Source organism: Hemitrygon akajei, chromosome 8 (genome assembly GCF_048418815.1).
Source record: "Hemitrygon akajei chromosome 8, sHemAka1.3, whole genome shotgun sequence".
Taxonomy (NCBI): domain Eukaryota; kingdom Metazoa; phylum Chordata; class Chondrichthyes; order Myliobatiformes; family Dasyatidae; genus Hemitrygon; species Hemitrygon akajei.
Window position 1 is genome coordinate 62,429,884 of NC_133131.1, and position 7,476 is coordinate 62,437,359.

At 48.4% G+C, this 7,476-nt stretch overlaps 1 protein-coding gene across 3 annotated transcripts in view; it reads right to left on the bottom strand.

Moving 5' to 3' along the window:
- The window catches only part of dcaf8 (DDB1 and CUL4 associated factor 8), a 29,012-nt gene extending 22,757 nt beyond the window's left edge, over positions 1-6,255 (bottom strand). Inside the window, exon 1 of one of the 3 annotated variants that reach the window (XM_073053921.1) lies at positions 6,090-6,255. The gene's annotated coding sequence lies outside the window, so the exon portion shown is untranslated. Of the gene's footprint in view, positions 1-4,650; positions 5,100-5,420; positions 5,645-6,089 lie in introns of those variants that run through there. The other 2 variants (XM_073053920.1, XM_073053922.1) reach the window with 2 other exon arrangements.
- Between the last annotated feature and the right edge of the window lie 1,221 nt (positions 6,256-7,476).

The following is a 7,476-nucleotide window of genomic DNA, read 5'->3' on the forward strand; positions in this document are numbered from 1 at the left end:
TTGCTTCGGGCAGATGGAGCTCATCTAGCAGAAGGAAAGCTCTGATCTCAAAGCCTTGCAGTTATACCCAAACATGGGGAGGGCTTTGGGGGTAAACCACAAAGGAAAATGGGGAGCTAAGGCAATCAAACTTTGAGTTCAATGCTGACTGGTAACTCTTGCACCACCACTAGTGCAAAAAGAAACTACTGGTCTGTGCCGTTCCTTGGGATTCAGCAGCTGTGTGGAGAGGGGAGCCTGCTGCTCGGACAACAGCTTGCTCTCCATATTGTACTGCCCAGGCCCGAATAGCACGTAGACAGCTGGGACTCAAAATCCATGGTCAACCTGACCAATGGAGGGCTTCAACTACTCAGTCACCCTACCCTTTGGTTTCAACAGCCTTCTAGAGAGGAGGCATTTCAGGTCTACAATGCCTCTTTCAATTTAGCACTCAGGACAGAGACACTCTGCATTTTGGCAGCCTGATGCTGACTGGGTCACAACCCTGCTCAGCCTTTACAACACTGGTTAGATCACAGGGACTTCACATTACAGCAAAGAGATGTCTGCAGTGGACGGGGTGCAGACAAGACTCTCCAACACATCATAAACAAGAGAGATTCTGCAGATATCTGCAATCCAGAGCAACATGCACAAATGCTGGAGGAACAGCAGGTCAGGCAGCATCGATGGAAATGAATAAACAGTCAACAATTCGGCCTGAGACCCTTCTTCAGGACCAGATAGGAAGGGGGAAGATACCAAAGTAAGAAGGAGGGGGGCGAGGGGAAAGAGGATAGCTAGAAGGTGATCGGTGACACCAGGTGAGTGGGAAAGGTAAAGAGCTGAAGAAGGAACCTGATAGGAGAGGAGAGTGTATCATAGGAGAAAGGGAGGAAGGAGTAGCACCAGGGGTTGGTGGTCGGCAGGTGAGGAGGGAGAAGAGGCTAGAGTGGGGAATAGAAGAGCAAAGGGCAGGGGAAAAGAAAAAGACAAAAATACTGGAAGGAGAAGTCGATGGCTGTGCCATCAGGTTGGAGGCTACCCAGATGGAATGTAAACTGTTACCCTCCACCCTGAGAGTGGCCTCACTGTGGCCATTGACCAACACGTCGGATCAGGAATGGGGATCGGAACTAAAATGATGGCCGGATTGGCAGAGGGGCAGATTGCATGGGCTGGGTTTGTTGCACTGGAGACTGACAGTGATTAGAACACAGAACATTGACCCACAACATTGTGCGGACATTTTAACCTACTCCAACATCAATCTAGCCCACATCGCACATGGCCCTATCATCAATGTCTCTTGCATCTCCCTAATAAAATATCTCTCTAGCACCACACTGGCAGCACTGCACACACCCACCACTGTGTAAAAAAAAGAGCCTACCTCTGACATCCCTCTAAACTTTCCACCTTAAAATTATGTCCCTGTCTTTTAGCCATTTCCACAGTCAACCATCCACTCGATCCTAGCCTCTTACTGTCTTATACACCTCTACAAATCACCTCTTGTCCTTCACTCCACAGAGAAAAGCCCCAGCTCGCTCAACCTTTCCTCATAGAACGTGCTCTGTAATCCAGGCAGCATCCTGGTTAATCTCCTCTGCACCGTCTCCAAATCAAACTTTTAGCTTTATTTGTCACATGTAATGGAAACAACGAAATGTGCTGCTTGTGTCAACAATCAACAATCCGAGGATATACTGGAGACAGCCCAGAGGTGCCGCCATATATCCAGTGTCCACAGCTTACTAAGCCAAACACATCCATCTTTGGAAGGTGGGAGCAAACCCAGTCACAAACTCCTTACGGACAGCAGCAGCGATTGAACTTGGCTCACTGGTACTAACCCCTACACTACCAGGATGCCTGCTGTGACCAGAATGAACACAGAATAGCGCTCTATTTGGAGAATAACCACCTCTCTTCCTGGTAGAATACACAAACTTCTTTTTTGGCTTATTAACGCCACGTTCCAAGGGACGGTGAAAATCTGCTTTGTACACACGTTACCACAGCGAGGGAAGTCAGAAGTCATATCTTCTGTTTATATCCCAAGGTCCAGCACCAAGGACATCATCAAAAAAGGCAGTATCCATCATTAAGGACCCCATCAGCCAGGACGTGCTGTCTTCTCACTGCTAGCATCAAGGAGAAGACACACACTCTGCTAACTGCCCAAGTGTCCCCGATTGAGGGGAGGGGGCACCAATCAGCTCTGCTCCAACATGCAGCAAGTTCTCAACCATCATTGCACCCCCGCCCCCCGCAGCTACTAGACCATGCTAATGAACAGGATTGTTGAGAAATTGGATGTTATGTTGGCCTTTTAGTCTTCATCAGTTGGGGGACTGAGTTCAAGTGCCATGAGGTAGCTCTATAAAGCCCTGGTTAGACCACACTCGGAGAATGGTGCTCAGTTCTGGTCACCTCATTCTAGGAAGGATATGGAACCTTTAGAAGGCACAGAGCAGATTTACCAGGATGCTGCCTGCATTAGAGAGCACGTCTTAGGAGGAAAGGTAGCTAAGGCTTTGAAAATGGTGAATGACTTGTTTGAGGTGTACAAGATGATAAGAGGCATAGATCACGTGGAGAGGAGAAATGCCTAGTACAAGGGGGCATAATTTTAAAGTGATGGAGGAAAGTATTGGGATAATCAGATAGTTTTTTTATATACAGAGAGTGGTAAGTGCATGGAATGTGCTGTGAAGGGTGGTGGTAGAGGAAGATACATTAGGGACATTTGAGAGGCTCTTAGATAAACATATGGATGACAGAAAAATGGGGGCCATGTTGGAAGGGTTAGATTGATCTTAGGTTAAAAGGTGGGCATAACATCATGGGCTGAAGGGGCTGTAGTGCTCTTATGTTCATACTTGAAACACTGTCTGCAGTTTTGGTCACCTTCTTTCTTAAGAAAGAAGGGATTATGTTGGGGGCACAGGAAAGACTCACAGGACGTTGCTTGGTCTGGAGGGCTCAGTCTGTTCAAGGGATGACTTTATAGAGGCTCTGAGTTGCTCCCACAGCTGAAAGGTGTACTGGTTAGTAGGCCAATTGGTCATTTAAACTGTGGTGTGATTAGGTGTGGGTTAAATAGGTGGGTTGCTGGGTGATGTAGCCCAGAAGGCTAGAAAGGCCTGTCCCACGCTCTGAGTCTAACTAAAGTCATGAGAGGAATGGATAAGGCGGTGAAAGCTCACATTCCTCTTTCCCAGGGTGGGGCGTCTAAAACGAGAAGAGAAAGAGATTCAAGCTGAGAGGGGAAAAGATTTAAAGTGGAGCAGAGAGGAAAAGTTTTCCACACAGGAGTGGGGGGTACATGGTGAAGTACTATTACTTTTGGACAGGTACACGGATGAGAGGGCAGGCTGGTGGTGTAGTGGCATCAGCACTGGACTTCAAAGCAGATGGTCCCGAGTTCAAATCCAGCCGGGTCCCAACCTGGGCAGCAGCAGTGTCAGTGTGGAAGAAAGGCCTGGCAGTCTACTTGAAAACTCTACAGACTAACACACTGTAAGCCGACAGCCACTCGACAACACTCAACAAGATGGATGGGAAAGGTTTTGAGAGACATGAGATAATCACGGGCAGAAGGAGTTAGCACAGGTTACGCATCGCAGTCAGAATGGATGGATTGTAACACTCTGGGTCCTTCCCAGCACCCCCACCCTCACCCCAGTGGGAGCAGCTTCCCCTCGTCCCACCCCAGCAACATCTTGTCCACTCTCCGAGGGTGAACCATCCTAGCCTTTCCCGTCTCACCTTAGAGCTGAAACTGCTCATCTCAGGAACTCGAATTGGCTCATAAACTGTTTCCACACCCACTCCAAGATCAGCCTGTGCCCTGTCCCTCCCTGTTTTCTTCTTGCTGGATCTATTTACGAATCGCACGCCCTACCTCCCCCACCCTCACTGTTTCAGCCTCTTTCCAGAGTTATTCTCAGTCCCACTCACCAAGAAATAGCAGCAGAATTACGCCATTCAGCCTATCATCTACTCCCCCAATCTATCATGGCCAACTTATTATCCTTCTCAACCCCACTCTCCTGCCTTCTCCGTTACATTTGACACCCTGACTACACCCAATAGCTTGGCCTCTAAAGTGGTCTGTGACAATGAATTCCAGTTTCACTGCCCTCTGGGTAAAGAACTATCTCATCTCTGTTCTGGAGGGACATCCCTCTATTCTGAGGCTGTGTCCTCTGGTCCTAAACTCCCCCACTATAGGAAACATCCTCTCCACATTCACTCTGCCTCGGCCTTTCAATTTACAGCAGGTTTCAATGAGACCCCCCCCCCCCCGCCCCCACGCCCTAATTCTTCTAAACTCCAGCAAGCACTTGCCCATGTGTTAACTCTTTCATTGCTGGAAGCATTTACATTAACCTCCTCTAAACCCTCTCCTGTGCCAGTACATCCTTTCTCAGATAAGGAGCCCAAAACTGCTCACAATACTCCAAGTGCAGTCTGACCACTGCCCTATACAACCTCAGCATTACCTCCTTCTCTGGGTTGTGCCAGTTGTTTCAAGATCGAATGGTTGAAGGGAAATACTGTTTCTGAGTCTAGTGGTGTGGGACTTCAGGTTTGTGTAACTACTGCCCAATTGGAGCTGTGGATTTGTAAACAACCTCTTCAGGGCTCTCTCCAGCTCACCTTTTCTAGATAAAGGGCACAAAACTGCTCACAATACTCCAAGTGCAGTCTAACCATAGCCTCCGGCAGTGGGTGCTGTTAAACAGGGCCTTTCCCAGTAGTCCATCCAGCCTGCTGGACAACCTCCTCCAGAGTGGACCTGAGGGCAACAAGGGACCATGACGGCAGCCGATTAGCAAGTACTGCTGCCCCCACTGGGTGAGGAGGGGGTAATTTCCTCCATGTACAGCAAGAGTTTGTGGCAGATCATTAACCCACCAGCCTCCACATCCACACCATCAGGACATGGTATGACTGACAGGTGGCAAGCTTGCTAACCCCTCCAAGGGGGGACCGTCAACCCCCTGCCCAGGCAGTGGCAGGACTGGCATTCCCAGGACAGGAAGCCAAGCTGTCCGAGGGCCCAGTTGCTACTCCACAGCCAACCTGCCAGGCACAGTTCCTTCAGCCAAGAACCAGGGAGGAAATGACCCAGTCCGGCTAACTGCAGCAGGTGAAGTGGGCCCGCCGACAGCCCCCTGACCCACCTGCGAGCAGAGGAAGTGGGTTGAAGGGGCTGTGAGGCTGCACTCACAGCAAATGGGAGGGTCTTGCCAGCCAAACCCTGCCAACCACTATCCAACACCCAAGACCCCCAGAGCAGGAAATTGAACGGGCACCCGGAAGGAAGTCATCCTGCGGGCACGACGTGACACCCTCGACCCATAGCCTGGTCTGATGCACCCAGCCAAACACAGAGACATCACCTTCCCCCACCCCCCACAACATACCTTCCTCCCCTGCCCCAAGCCTCCCTCCGTTCCCGAACTTCTACAAGGATATAACTCGGTTTTTGTCTGTAGCCTGAGTGGTTTCTGGGGCCTTTAGCCCCTCTCGCCTTAGGCCCCAGGCCGGAGATTGAAGCTGCTCCGCTTGTTGTTGTTGTTGGCTCGGCCCTCCGCCGCCATCTTTGTTGCAGGCGACAACAGGCCCCGCCCCTTCCCTTCCTCCGTCACCTGCCAATCACTGTGATTGACAGGTTGTCCCTCCAAACGCCGGCCCGCTCTGAACGTAAAGGGGAAGTGGGTGAAAAACAAACTGAAACGCAAACAGGCCGGGCTTACAGTGAAAACAGAAACACTCGGCGGGTCAGATAACATCCGTGTGAAGACAAACAAGAGTTAAAGTTTCCGGTGCGAAACCATATACTACGGGGAAATGCAATGCCCCTCATTAAGATGGCCACCGCCCCGGAGTGATGCCCCGTAAAATGGCAGCCCCCAGTGCATTTGCCCCTCATAATGGCGACCACGCCAATTACGTCGATAATTTTTACGATTCGATTTAAATTTATCGCTCTAATAAATGCTATCAGCGATTTTCACATGCGAATTACGAATATGAGAATATGACAGAATCGAAGTGGGTAAAGCACATTAACTGTCAACAACGAAAATTACTTTCCCGTGGAAGTCTCCTTCTTCCCCTACTCTAGGCCTTCATGCAGTTTTTTTCCTCTTTTTCTCGCAGATCTGCATCAGCGACGGAAAAGGTTTTAAAACCAAGTAATTCTATTAAAAGTTCAGTGATAGCAACTCCAACCGTCCTCGGTGAATCGTCACTTCCTGTACTGGCGCCGCTGCGTCAACCAATCCGATTTGAACAGTGCCATTTTGCCTTCCTTTTGCCCGTCAATCGTCAACCAACTTTATCAGTACAAATCCCAAACCTTCGAAGTTTTCATGAACGATACATAAGATTACTCTGGTTATTTTCGCTTCCTACTTGTTATCTTTATTCCTTGCCAATATTTTGTGCGGTGGTGTAGTTTTTGAAAGCGTTCGGAGAACAGACAGATCACTTGCAATGATGTCACCTCCTGTTTACATCTCCCCGATTTAATTTTATTGATAGGAAGTGCGTTGAACGCTGCTAAAATGTAATTTTACTCTTCTTTCGAAGGAAAGCTTCTTTGTATGTCACCGATTACACAAAACAGAAGAAAGGGTTTCTGTAACCCCTTTTCACAAACTATAAGGTGTTCCTGTCTCTCAGGAAAAAAAAAGCTTTCGCGGATATCGAAGTGCCGACAGCCACATAATACGTCGGTATGTAACACACAAAAAAGCCGGAAAACACAGCAAGTCAGGCAGCATCCATGGAGAGAGAAAAGCAGAACCTTGGGGCAAAGCATCTATTGTTTATAGATACTGCCTGGTCTGCTAAAGTGCCAAAGTTCAAAGTAAAATTTCTTATCAGAGTACATACATGCCACCACATACAACCTTGAGATTCTTTTCTGTGGGCATACTTAGAACTGTAAACATCATAAGCTCTAAACAAACTGTTCAGGTGCAGATATAAATCAATAGCAATAAATAATGAACGTGAAATAACAAGATAAAAGAGTCCTTAAATGAGTGTAGTTATCCCCTTTTGTTCAAGAGCCTGATGGTTGAAGGGTAGCGTTACAAGAATCACCTCTTGTAATAATGATCATTGAGGCACAGAGAATCTGTAGTTACCGACAAGTAACTTTTATTGTTTCAACTAAAAAAGCACGTGGGTTCACAAACTATTTCTGTGTGTACCCTACTAGAATTCCCTGACAGTTCATGAACAGTCAATGAAGAGAAAAGGATGTTACCCAGGAAAGAGGTCTACGCTGACCAGGCGTTCCTCGTGGTCCCGATCTCCACGTGTCCGTGGGGTCCTCCTTATCCACAATGGTTGGTCTCTGGCTGCTGGAGAGTTATCGCCCCTCTGCTTATTTGGAGCTCCTGTGTCTTATACTGTTCCTCATCAATTGAACCATTGGATCTCCACCCCATTGGCTCAAGGTCACCT